We start from the raw sequence: 14476 nt of genomic DNA, 5'->3' as shown, positions 1-14476 counted from the left end.
TTCCCAGTGTATAAATCTGGGAATCAAATGCTCAGAATCAAGTCCCATGTCCCCAGGTCCCACTTGAGTGGCAAGTCAGAATCACCAAACCTCTCATTCCACATTTGTGAACTGAGGGTTCTACTTAGTAAGAGAGTGGAGTGCAGAGATGGGCTGTCATGGTACCGCAACAAACAGGGTAACAAGGGGTGCATCTGACCTGCCACTAGAGGGCATGCAAGCCAAATTTGAGAATTTAAGGATACAGAACCAGTGTAGTAGTGCAGGAGAACAAGCTCTGCAAGGGAACCGGAAAAGAAGCAAAAATGGTGATTCTGGAAAGAGCAGCCCAGAGCTTTGTTCCATCCCTCCCATCTACTCTGAGGTTAAGGTGCTTCTTGCAAACGCCACCTTCATGGAACAAGGAGGGTAAGCCTTTAAGACAAAAGGAGACTAGGAAAGGAGAAGTATTACTACTAATGAGCTATCAAGCTGCCTGCTTCTTGAACGCAGTATCAAGGAACTAATCATTAGGAAGGTATTCTAGTCACTAGCGCCAGAAAAAAACAGTAGATCATCTCTGTCCCCTGCCCCAAATTCCCCAACACACACACACCCCATTTTTGGAAGTAATTCTTCCCAGGAACACCTGACCTTCCTCTAATGCCATTCAGAGAAGAAACAAGTCTATAAAAGCTTGAGTTGTAATATAACCTTGAGATGCCATCTTTGAAGTTTTCATACTAGATGAGTTTCCACTAAATGTAAATCAAACCATTTTTAAATGCCCTGGAAGTCATTATCCATTAGTTAATGCCTTAAATTCAAAGACTGTTTTGAAACTCACAAAGTATTTCACCCTCTATCTCACCTGAGTACCTCAAACTTTTGAGAAGTAGCCACAGGAGTTAGTAGTATCATTTTCCCAGATGAAAACTGAGGCTCAGAGAGTTTAAGGGACATGCCCATAGACTTCACAGAACTCCTGGAGTCAGCAGATAAATGCAGTTTTTTTAATCTGTTGCCAAAATTTCCATGCTAGGTGTTGGCTGCTACATTCCTTGGTACTAACATGGAAGCTTCTACTCCCCTAGAACACACTCCCCTTCATGCCTGGAACCAAAGCTGCCATACCCAATTGTTGTTAGCATCAGCCCACGCTTGTTCTTTTCCCAATCCCATGACCATCTGTTCACTCTATTTCCTCTCTCATATTACCTGACTCCTGAGTGACATCAGTAGTCTCTTGTTCTTAGTTGCTCAGTCGTGTCCGACTCTTTGTGATCCCATGCACTGTAGCCCATCAGGCTCCTCTGTCCATGGGGATTCTCCAGGCGAGAATACTGGAGTAGATTGCCATGCCCCTCCTCCAAGGATCTTCCCAACCCAGGGATTGAACCCAGGTTTCCCACATTGCAGGTGGATTCTTTACTGTCTGAGCCACCAAGGAAGCCCAAGAATACTGGAGTGGGTAGCCTCTCCCTTCTCCAGGGCATCTTCCTGACCCAGGAATCGAACCGGGGTCTCCTGCATGGCAGGCGGATTCTTTACCAGCTCAGCTACCAGGGAAGTCTAATCTGACAGTAGAAATCAGGAATAAAAAGGAGAAAGTGATTGATTTTCTCTGCTTAAAAGCGTACAGTATGACCTGTTACTCAATAAAACAAATTCACCTCCTCCACCTTGCTTTTACAACCCTTATAATCCAGCCTCCTCCTTGGTCACATAGCAGGCTTCTGATAGTCCATATGCTCTCTCCTCATGGGTCAGATTTGTGCCTTCTCCCCAAAACACTCTTTCTCTGATCCCAGTGTGCACAAATCCTACCTATTCTCAAGCTCCATGGCCCTGAAGGGCTCTCTGATGTACCTGCCAGGCCCACAGGCACTGCAGAGGTGCTTCCTGCTCCTTAGCCCCCCAGCTCTGCTACAAAGATGGGTCTGGTACCACATGTGCACCACATGGCCCACCTCATGCCTGATCTCCTCCGCCTCAGTCTGAGTAAGGGTGGGTGGGCACACAGGATGCTCTGGTGTAGAAAGCTCTTCTCTAGAGAGAACAAGCTGGGCCAGATGCTCATTCTTGGGGATATAGATAAAAGTGGAAAGATAAACCAGCAGAGAAAGCAGACCCTGAGCAGATGTACAGCAGAGTTGCGGTGTCAAGCTGGGGCCAGCTGGGACTTAAAGTCATGGGAGAGCCAGAACCAAGCACAAGCAGAACCTGCAAGGTACAGAAGTACTAGAAAGAGTCTGGGGGTTGTTGGGAGCCAAAAGGTAAATGGACACTAAAGTCAACTCAACTAGGGCAAAGCCCGTTAATAGAGTAATAAATATGAATAACCAAGAGCTCCCATTCCTGGGGACCACTGGGCCACTCCTTGTCTCTCATTTTTTGGATTCCCATGAGAACCCCAACCCCTTTCTCCTTCTCAAGAAAACTTAAGCTGACAGGAAGAGCTCCCACTCCTTAAAACCAAAAGTGCCTTCCAACAACAAGGGAGGACATGTGAACACTGGGCAACCTGTACATGGTGTGGCCCTTCTACCGGCTCACACAAAACACATTCATTGACCCCAGTCTCTTTCCCTTTGCTTTTCACTGCATGTTTTTAACTGATTTGACAAACCAAGTGATTTGAACATCTTACAATGTGAATCCCAAGTATCATACAGTTTTTGAACATTTAAAGTGTTGTTAAATATCTTCATTCAGGTTTCAATCTGGAGGGCAAGAGTTGTATCATCTAAGCCTTCATTCCACACACAACCCCTAGCAGGCACAGCACAGACACTACAAAGCCAGGTGGAGGGCCACTTATTGACAGGCTCTAACAACTTCAGGGTTATATCTTATATTGAAAGAGATGCAGAAACACTTCTCTAAGCTGCGCTTAATGAAAGAAAGCCTGTAAGTCCATTTCATCTTTTAAAGCTTGAGATCTATCAACAGACATCCCTGTCAGTCTCATGGTCTGATCTCTATGGAGAGGTCTCAAGTTCCTCATCCATTTAGTGAGTGATTTCAGAGACAGGTAAAGGCATATGGAAGGGGCAGATCACATTCCACATACCTGAAGCCAAAATATTCCAAAACAAAGCTGATCTATTCCCTGGTGGCTCAGGCGGCAAAGAATGCCTGCAATGTGGGAGACCTGGGTTCAATCCCTGGGTCGGGAAGATCCCCTGGAAAAGGGAATAGCTACCCACTCCAGTATGCTTTCCTGAAGAATCCCATGGACAGAGGAGCCTGCTGCGCTACAGTCCATCGGATTACAAAGAGTCAGACACGACTGAGCGACTAACACTTCATTTTCACTTTGGGTTCATTTGGAGGAGATGGTTCCCTGTATCTGGTCCCTGTGGTGAGATGGCAAACCTGGGTTCTCCTGCACTGTAGGCAGATTCTTTACCATCTGAGCCAACCTCAATGAACCCAAAAGGCAACCATAATAATCAAAGATCTGAAAAGTCAGTCACCTAAGAGAGAATATCTACTTGCAAAGACTAGAGGCACTGAGAAATGGAGATGGGGGAGCAGTGAGCCTTGGGCCTCTGAAGAGAAGCCAGAACCAGGAGGAGCTCCACCTCCACGTGTGCCCAAGGAGCACCCCCAGTTTCACCCCATCTCTAGTGGTTTGGTTGGCTGTGTGGAGATCTTTGGTACTTGGTGCCAATTTTGAGCTCTGGCAGTGTTCTCAAGAAAATATAAAAAGAGAGAGAGAGAATCTTCCACATCTGTGTGCTTAAGCCACATACATATGGTTCATTATACAGTTTCTCTAGACACAGGAGAATTAGATTTGCTTATATTTAAAACATTCAAACCCTTGGTTTTGTTTCAAGTGAAATCCAAATATCTCACACTGCAAGTTGCTATCTCTGGGGAAAACAGGCTGTTTATAATGAAAGAGACTTCAAAAGACTCATTTAAAAAAGTAATACTATTAATAAAATCCCAAAAGGCAACATCTACCCCTAAAGTATCTTAAAATCAAACATAGTTGAAAAATATGAATTGCAAGAAGGCATGTTGGGGAGAACTTAAGAAGGGAGTGTGTATTTTTTCAACTATAGAACATTTCTGTTTAGCATATAATTCTACCCTGGAGGCCTCCTATAAATGCTGCCTTAGAGTCCAGCCATTTCACCTGAGGGTGCAATGATGATCGTAGAACAGAGTCCTTTTGGTGCTTAGCAAACAACAAACCATCTGGGGGAGCAAAAACTCCTAGCAAGCCCACAGTGTCTATGTGAGGACACCTCCCCTGTTAACAATCTTTTGGAAATAAGAATGCCATAGAATAACCACAGATCAAAGCATGATCTCATGAACAAAGGTGTGAGAGGACTCAACCACCCTAAAGGGAAAGACTGGCTCACAGGCTGTAAGACCAGACTATAGCCTACATGAACATTAAACTGCCTAAAGAAAGATCATAGGAACTGATCCATCATGGGGCAGAGAAGAGTCAGAGAAGCAAATGATAGCTGTGCTTCTATGTGGGATTATGCTGGCTGTCCTTTGATCATTCACACCCTACCTGCCTGGTGCACGGGTCTCACTGAGTGGCTGCCCAGCCAGGAATGACATTTTCCAGCCCTTCTTGCAGTTAGCCACAGACACATGACTGAGTTCAAGCCAATGCAGGGGGAGTGCAAGTGACCTGCACCACTGCCCAGAAGGGCTAGCACCCCATGGTTCTCCTCTGTGCTTCCCCCATTGGCCCACTGAGAAAGGGATAGCAAGGCCACAGGACACAAGGAGCCCTGGCGCCTGAATCACTATGTGGAGGAAAGCTGTCTGCCAACCTGTGAGATGAGTGAGAAACAGACCTATTGTGGGAAGTCATTAACATGCAGGGCATTTGTTATAGCAGCTATAACTCTAACCAACCTATTCTTCAAGCGAGGCCCAAAGGAAAGGCAGACCTGCCTAGTACCAATGGCACAGCCACTGCTGCACCAAAGATGAAGCATGAAGCCATCTTTTTGTAATATGACCACCTAATAACAGCTTTCTAATTGGATTGCTCATGCAGACTATCTATAGGCACAGCATGCAGATGCATCTTTACAACCATCTTTCTGTGCTTGGTTAATATGACTCTATCTTTCATGAGTTTGCAGGAGACTCTCAGGGACTTAGTACAGAGTAAAGAAAAAAAGAGGGCTATGGTAAAACTGAGAAAAGTTGTTAAATGAAGAAAGGAGCTAGAGAAGTAGACAGAACTCAGTGATTTTGTCTTTCACATCCAACCATTCTGTGTCATACTCTGTCTATACAGTCTTGTCCTGTTTCCCATCTCACTCTCATTCTAACATAAGGCCCATGATGACAGGAAATTTTTTCTATTCTGATAACAGTTATATCCCCAGAGCCTAGAAAAGTGCCTATCAAGCAGTAAACACTCAAAAGGTGTCTGGCAAATGACCGGAAAAACTGTCAATTCTAACTCACAGAACAGTTAACCTGAGTTCTCCTATAATGACTGGAGCTGAACTTTAAATGCACTTACCAAACAACTGTCACTCAGCAGTGTAAAGGCTGGACTCACCTATGAAATCAGAGAGGGTAAAAAACTTTTTTTTTTTTCACTTTTTAGCTTTAAATAATTATAGATTCACTGGAATTTGCAATAAATAACTTCTGGTTTTGCCTACAGTGAAGTTAGTCACAATTAAATCCTAACAGAGCAATTTAACTTTATCAGTTTCTTCATGGAAATAAATCTACAAAGATGCCTTTAATCACATACTACCAAGCTTACTTAGGGATCTAATCTCAACAGCTTAGAAGCCTGAAGGCCAAACTATAGAAATCTCTTGAGTTTAATGAGCAACGCACAGTTGCTGCTTATTAAGATAAACTAAAAAAATTTTAATGATCACCACAGACATCGAAGAATGTTACATAATACATATTCATGATTTTGCTAAGTGTCATTGTGAGCACCTAATATACTGGATCTGTTTTCATCTTCACAACAACCCTGCAAAGTAGGCCCCATGAGCTTCATTTTGGAGAACAGGAAACTGAGGATTAGGGAAGGGAAGTGACATACCAAGACCACACACCTAGTAAATGGCAGAGTCAGAATATGAACAGAGTCCAGAACAAGTACTCTCACTCAGCAAGCTCTGGGGTTCTTCCTATCTTAAACATCCATCCATCCATCCTTTAACGATGTACCATTTCCTTTTAAGAATTAACCTCACTGCAATGCCTATATTATTTCTGTTAATTCTGCAGATTGAAGATCTCAGCTGAGGATGTGAATATCCTATACTTATATCTCCCTCCCCATTATCTAGTTTAGTTGCAGATTCTGGCCAGCGAACTATTAAATTATACAGAGCACCATCTTATTTCTTACGTAACTTTTGCTTATAAGCATCTGGTATGTTTTCATATCAGGAAAAAATGACCATGTCTGTCATCCTCAGGGCATGCTGGCATGGTAGCTAACCCTTAGAGGTTACTTACTATTTCCCAATGGATGAGTCAAGGACAAAATGTTACAGGCAATCTACCCTGCAAGCAAGACTGCTGGGAGGACTGAAAGGATGCAGACTAGTGAAGAGTCCAGAAGAGTAAGGGGGCCAGAGAAGAACTCGGTCAGTAGCACCTCCTGTTGGGATAGGTGATGGGGGCATGACACAGCCTGCCCCGCTGAAGTCTGGGGATACTGATGCACTTAGGGGTGAAATGGTGCTGCTGTAAGGAGCCTTTCCTGTTCACACCACACCATCTACTAAGACCAAACGGGCCTAGGAATCAAATACCACACTCCTTTCCAGCTTTACAAAGTACTTTCTGACACCAGGAGTTCAATTGGGTGTTTTCAGCTACATCTAAGAGGCTAATTCAGAGGCACCCTGACTATCAATCAGTGGGGGCCCCAGCTACTTCCACGAAACTTTTGAACACCGTAAACCTTTAATGAAATGCTCACAGAGATGGGGTGGAAAAGCAACACTGACCCCACAAGTAAAATGTGCTCATTTGCTTTCATGTAACCAACCTGTCTAACCACATGGATGCTGGAATCCTCATATGTACCATCCTACCATTCTAACATTTCTCACTGCCTCTAAGCATGGATTCTGAAATACCTTAAGGTGGCAACCCAATTAGTCATGCTATTTACTGAATCAACATCTTTGTTCCATAAACATCCTTCAATCTCTATCCCAAGCACCCTCTTCTTATGTCCTGGAGCCACCTTTCTTTCAGTGATCCAGTATCTCCTTAATATTCTCATCCTGTAATACACATGTTTGCCTTTCATGTAGAAGTGTCTCTCAGTGAAGAAATTAGGTGACTACAATCACTTGAATCATTAAGAAGCATTTACATTGGGAGAACCCGGGGATACCACAAGAGACAGCTACAAAAGATGTAGGCTGAGAAAAGTAAATTGCAGTATCATTCAGTAAAATGTTTTAAAAATAAGGGATAGCAAATTTCAAAACGAATTATAAGTAGATGAAGGAAATAAGTAGGAAAAGGAGGCTGGATGCTGTGAAATACAGGACATCTTTGTGGTAATAACAGTGACCACTGGGGTATCTGTGGGTTCTAGGTAGAGTCAGGGAAGTAGAACACACATATCGACCTTCTACCCCTCAGGAGATGACCAAACTCCAGCTAGGGTTTGAAATCAAATGGGGAATGAATGTGGTAAAACAAGATGTCAAACTAAGAATAAATCACATGCATTCCAATAAAATTTATCAAACTAGTTTTTCCAGTTACACACAAAGGCAAACAAACATATACCCTCTCCCTCCCTCCCTCCTTTCCCTCTCTCCCTCCTCCTGCTCTTCCTCCTCCCTCCTGTCCCCTCCTCCTTCCATTTAGTCAGAGGAAGAGAATTTAGCTGTTTGAGCAACTTTGAGAGGTCAACACGCACACGCACACACACACACACACACACACACACACACACACACACTGTGTTGACATTTACCATCCTTAAAACAGGTTTTCCCAGCCCTAATCTCTACCCATAAAGAATCTGCCTGCAATGAGGGAGACCTGAGTTTGATCCCTGAATTGGGAAGATCCCAATGGAAATGGCAACCCACTCCAGTATTCTTGCCTGGAGAATCCCATGGACAGAGGAGCCTGAGTGGGCTACAGTCCATGGGGTTGCAAAGAGTCAGAAATGACTAAGTGACTAACACTTTCACTTTCACTCTCTACCCATAAACTAATTCAACTTTGCTGTCAAGAAGGTAGAAACAAGAAATCAGTGCCAGCAGGCCTGGGGTGCTCCAGACCAAAAAGAAGTGGAGTTCCTAACCTCCTCCAAGTGCGTTGGGGGCCCAGGACCTCCTCTCAACCATACAAGAGAAATGCTAAGAACTACACCAAGATTTCACTTTTCACTTATCATACGGACCAAGATTCCTAAGTTTCTTAGCACACTGCATTTGCATGGATATGAGAAAAGACACACTCTCATACATTGTTAGTAAGTGTGTAAATGGGCACAGTCTCTAATTTGAAAATCTCTACCAAAAACTAAAAATGTGTAGCCATCTCACCCAATTATTCCATTTCTAAGAACTGATCCTACATATATACAGTGAGTTTTGAGAATCTGCCCCTAGAAGACTATTAAATTCATCCCTTCAGAAAGGGGAAAAAAATCACAGCATGTATGTTTATGGTTTAAAAATTGAGTAAAAGATATTTTTAGTGGGGTCTAGTTGGAAGGATATTTTATTTCTCAGACCAGTCTCCCTAAAGCGAGGTTAAGGTATACTGTATATATTAGATATATAAGAATAGCTATATGTGCTTATATATACATAAAACATTCCCAAAATGATACAAAACAAATGGACTATCTTGGCTACCTCAGGGATGGAAAACCAAGAAATATAGGATGCCCATTCCTCCAGGTGAGGCTCACAGATAAATGAGTGAACAAGCAATGAACTGCTTTTTAAGAATGAAAAAAAAATGGGAGCCCCACATGTATAAGAAACATTAGAAAGTTCTCACACTTCATGCTATCAACAGGAAAAAAGCATAGATAAATTGAGACAAAGGAGAAAACCAAGAGGGCAAGAGTGAGGCTGAAGAGGGCATTTTAAGAAGGTGGTCATTGTTAAATGCTGCCAAGGGGTCAATGAGACATGGACTTAACACAAGGTAGTTTCTGGCAACCATGGCAAAGACAGAAGCAGTGGTGCATGGTGGGAGCAGGAAGGTCAATTCCAAACCCTACACCAGCAAAATCATAAATGACTATGCCATCTAGATGGTTAAGATCACTTGTGAAAAGTAAACCACAAAGGGGCTTCCCTAGTGATCCAGTAGTGAAGATTCTGTACTTCCAATGCAGAGAGAGGGGGTTTGATTCCTGGTTGGGGAAATAGGATCCCGCATGCCACATGGCCAAAAACATTAAAATTAAAAAACCACAAAATGATCTATCAATACACTACAACAGAGAAGGAGGAAATAAGATTTATCATTTCTTTACAAATGCTGTCAACTATTCATCAACATAGGTTGTGTGCTCAGTATCTGAAATTTCAAAGGGAAAAATATACAACATCTGAATGAAAAAATAAAAATATCTGGGCACTGAATCCACATAAGCACCTCTGAAATGCCAAGCCCACAAGCTGCAACAGTGCCGACCCAGAGTCCCTAAAAGCCTTCCCCAGTTCCCAGAGGCCATGTTCCTTCCAACGAAGACAGGAAGGACTTAAATACAAGGCCACAGAGGAAGCTACAAGTGAGGCTGTCATGGGCATAGCAACATGGGGAATGAGTGACTCGCACAGTCTAGCACCATGACCAATCCCTATTAATCGCCTACCACCAAAATCCTTCACGTCACATCCCCTCATCTACATGGCTAATTCTGGTTAGCATCTGCTTTCTGTGATGTGCAGTCCAGCCAAACCAAGTTGACAGGCATAAGAAGGAAACCTAAGAACTGAGGAAAAACACATCAGCCATGAAAACCACAGACTGCTGTCCCAAAAAAAGGCCCCTTGTTCTCATCTTAAACTGAAGGCTCCAAACAGGAGGAGGGACCTCCACTGACACCAAACAAACATTAAGGGAATCAGCCAGTTGCAGAGAATTACAACGGACTATTAAATTCATTCCAACTAATTCATGTTACAGAACAGAGAAGGAACTTGCCTAAGGTCATGCAGTATATGGCTAGACCTGGGCAAGAACCTGTCTGACTTTTGTGCATGATCCCATAAGTCCTCTTAATGGCCAATGGCTGCCAAATACTTCTACTCAGTCCCAACTGTCCCCAGCCTCTGGCCACATATATCCTACCATCTCCTTGACACTGCCTTTTGGCTGTCTCAAAAGCTCAAATCTCAACACTGATCTCATGATCTTGCCTCAATACTCCCAACACTAGTTTTTCATTCAGGGCTTCTCAGATTAACAGATGACATCACCATCCATCCACTTCCTGAGACAAAGACCAGAGAGTGGTGTCCAGTGTTTGAACTCTAGCCCAACTGCTTCCTAGCTGTGACCTTAAGCAAGCTAAATGAAGTCTTTATACCTCAGGTTCTGTCATCTGAAAAATGGGATAATGATGGAAGTTACCTTATAAGATAGTTCTAAGCACAGCAAGAGAGGTGAATAAAATGCAAAGCTCATAGTAAACATCTCTGTTTGTGCAGCTCCCTCTCTCCTCTTGCCTGCTCTCCCTCAGCCCTACTCCCTCACTTGGACAATAAGGATCAGCCCTTACCCTTTCAACTCAAATGTGATTTCCCACTGGAAGACTTCCTTGATCAACCCCTGCCTGCTAAGGCTGGGTCCTAACTTCCCACCTCCTTTTTCATCCTCAAAGCACAGTATAATTTCTGCTCACCACACATCATAATTATATATTTGCTTTGTGATGGTCTGATCAATAGCCACCTCCTCCAATAGTCTATAAGCTCTAGGAGGGCAGGGAATGGGAGTACTATATCTCATTTTTGTACTCTCAACATGGTACCTGGCACTTAACAGGTGTTTAGTAAACATTAGTTGCTTAAAGTACTCAAGAAATAGAGGAAAATAATAGAATGGGAAAGACTAGAGATCTCTTCAAGAAAATCAGACATACCAAGGGAATATTTCATGCAAAGATGGGCACAATAAAGGAAAGAAAGGGCAAGGACCTAACAGAAGCACAAGAGATTAAGAATAGGTGGCAAGAATACACAGAAGAACTGTACAAAAAAGGTCTTAATGATCCAGATAACCACAATGGTGTGATCACTCACCTAGAGCCAGATTTCTGGGAATGCGAAGTCAAGTGGGCCTTAGGAAGAATCACTACGAACAAAGTTAGTGGACGTGATGGAATTCCAGCTGAGCTATTTAAAATCCTAAAAGACGATGCTGTGAAAGTGCTGCACTCAATATGTCACCTAATTTGGAAAACTGAGCAGTGGCCACAGGACTGGAAAATGTCAGTTTTCATTCCAATCCCAAAGAAAGGCAATGGAAAGAATGTTAAAACTACCATAGAATTGCACTCATCTCACATGCTAGCAAGGTAATGCTCAAAATCCTTCAAGCTAGGCTTTAATAGTATGTGAACCAAAGTCTTCCAGATGTAAAAGCTGGATTTAGAAAAGGTAGATTGATCTTTGATTAAAGATTAAATTGCCAACATCCAATGGAGACAGAAAAAGCAAGAGAATTTCAGAAAAACATCTACTCCTCTTCATTGACTATGCTAAAGCCTTCGACTGTGTGGATCACAACAAACCGTGGAAAATTCTTCAAGAGATGGGAATGCCAGACCACCTTACCTGCCTCCTGAGAAATCTGTATGCAGGTCAAGAAGCAACAGTTAGAACCAGACATGGAACAACAGACTGGTTCCAGATTGTTAAAGGAGTACATCAAGGCTGTATATTATCACCCTGCTTATTTAATGTATATGCAGAGTACATCATGGGAAATGCTAGTCTGGATGAATCACAAGCTAGAATCAAGATTTATGGGAGAAATATCAACAACCTCAACTATGCAGATGATACCACCCTAATGACAGAGAGCAAAGAGGAACTAAAGAGCCTCTTAATAAAGGTGAAAGAGGAAAGGGAAAAAGCTGGCTTAAAACTCAACATTCAAAAAACGAAGATCATGGCATCCAGTCCCATCACTTCATGGCAAAGAGATGGGGAAACAATGGACACAGTGGCAGATTTTATTTTCCTGGGCTCCAAAATCACTGCAGACAGTGACTGCAGCCATGAAATTAAAAGACGCTTAGAAGGAAATCTATGACAAACCTACACAGTGTATTAAAAAGCAGAGACATCACTTTCCTTACAAAGGTCCATATAGTCAAAGCTATGGTTTTTCCAGTAATCACGTATGGATGCGAGAGTTGGACCATAAAGAAGGCTAAGCACCGAAGAATTGATGCCTTCAAACTGTGGTGCTGGAGAAGACTCTTGAGAGTCCCTTGGAGAGCAAGGAGATCAAACCAGTCAATCCTAAAGGAAATCAGTCCTGAATATTCATTGGAAGGACTGGTGCTGAAGATCAAATACTTTGGCCACCTGATGCATAGAGCCAACTCACTGGAAACAACTCTGATGCTCGGAAACATTGAGGGCAGGAGGAGAAGGGGGCGACAGAGGATAAGACGGTTGGATGGTATCACTGACTCAATGGACATGAGTCTGAGCAAACTTTGGGAGACAGTGAAGGACAGGGAAGTCTGGCATGCTGCAGTTTATAAGGTCGCAAAGATTCAGACATGATTTAGAAACAACAACAAGTTTTTTAAAGTGCTCAGGAAGCATGTTTACTAGAAGAAAAATGGGCCTAGAGATTAGAAGAGAAGGCTTGGGACACCAATCTAAATGAGAGCCCAAGGCTATCGCCTGCCAGGTGGCCATACATAAAGGGCCTGGTGAGCCCCATCCAACCATAGTGAAGCTCAAGATTTACTGCTTGTTTGACCATCATTCTAACAATTCAGGATGTGGTCTCCACAGCACTAGAATCAGCACTAGACTCTGCAGAAACAAGGACAGCCACACCTTGCAGATTTTTTTAGATGAATCCCAGTCTCTCTGATACCTTTCTTAATGTAACTATCACTCCACAGTGGGTGTGATTCTCATGTTTAAAAACACTTATTTCTGTACCATAGGACCTCCAAATGCAGCCAACTACTCCATCTGGGCGCTCAGCTGAAGAAACAACTGTCTGTTCCAACCTAGGGGTAAAACTAGCTCTACTGGGCTTAGGAGAGAATGGCATCTTGGCTCCCCAGTGTGGTACCAATAAGGGATTTTCAGGAATATTTTTTTACTATAACGAATGTTTATTTATACAGCAACTCTAGAACCTAGTCTCCTTGTAACATGGCACTCTAATGAATATAGTGAAGTATTACAAAGAACAGGTTTTGACACTGGGAAGCCTGGTTCAAATTCTGGCTCTGCCACTTACTAGTTATAAATGAAACTTTAGACCCATGACCTGACCTCTCTCAGTTACCTCATCTGTAGTTGGATATGATAGATGGAGGAAGTGTTACACACAAATACACAGCATAAAGCTGAATTATCTACCATCTTTAAGAAAATTCTTTGTACACAAGAGTTCTACCTCAGAAATTCTGTATCATGCCTGCCATATCATGCCTACTTATCTCCAGAGGCTATAAAGTGGACACCTCAACCTCCCTTAGCCTCGTTTATTCTCTTCTAGAATACCAGCCCACTTCATTATGGGACTATCTAAGATCACCCTCTATTGTGAGGAGATCTCCCTACACATAAATGATGTTTCTTCCTCAGTTGGACAATTGAAATGTTATACAAACCACCCTACGTCTTCCTGTCTTTAGAGTCAAACAGCCAACTCAGTTTTCCCACAGTTTCTCTCACACTGCTGCACTCACCCTTTTTTGGGAATATGACTCCACCAGCATAGGACTCAGAGGTACTACACAACCTAACAGTTGCAGACATGGGGTGAAAAAACAGCTCTTTATCCAAAGGAAACAATGGAGAAAAGGAAAGTAAAATTTTCTAAGTTGTGGTGTAACAAGGAGAAACTGAGATGTCACTTGTGCTTCTACCATATTTCTTTTGTATCAACTACAAATAGGAAACTGTATGCTGCCAAGTAACTGTTCTCCAAATAGCAGTGGACTAGGCACTGACAGAAAATACAGGAGAATCACCTCTGCCTTCCAAAGCTGGTAATTTAACTGGAGGCACAAAACAAATGGGCAATAGCAAAGTATGCACAGAATAAGTAACAGTAACGAATAAGGCAGAGATAAAAGTAGTCTGTTTTAGACAAAGTAAAGGCCTCCTGAAGGAGGTGCCTAATGATTAAGCAGATGAAGGTGGAAGGGCATTTTGGACCAAAAATAAAAAACCAGGCCAGAGTAGTCTAGAGACACAGAGAAGGGAAGAAACAGACAGAGTAAAAAGATTTAGAAAATATACAAGCAACAGAACAAGAAATA

General features: G+C 42.7%; 1 protein-coding gene across 2 annotated transcripts in view; it reads right to left on the bottom strand.

The window, feature by feature from the left end:
• The window catches only part of REPS2 (RALBP1 associated Eps domain containing 2), a 249754-nt gene that overhangs the window by 140427 nt on the left and 94851 nt on the right, over nucleotides 1-14476 (bottom strand). The window lies entirely within an intron of this gene.

Source organism: Bos mutus, chromosome X (genome assembly GCF_027580195.1).
Source record: "Bos mutus isolate GX-2022 chromosome X, NWIPB_WYAK_1.1, whole genome shotgun sequence".
Taxonomy (NCBI): domain Eukaryota; kingdom Metazoa; phylum Chordata; class Mammalia; order Artiodactyla; family Bovidae; genus Bos; species Bos mutus.
Note: the sequence above shows the minus strand (reverse complement) of the source record. Positions and strands in the feature narration are given on the sequence as shown.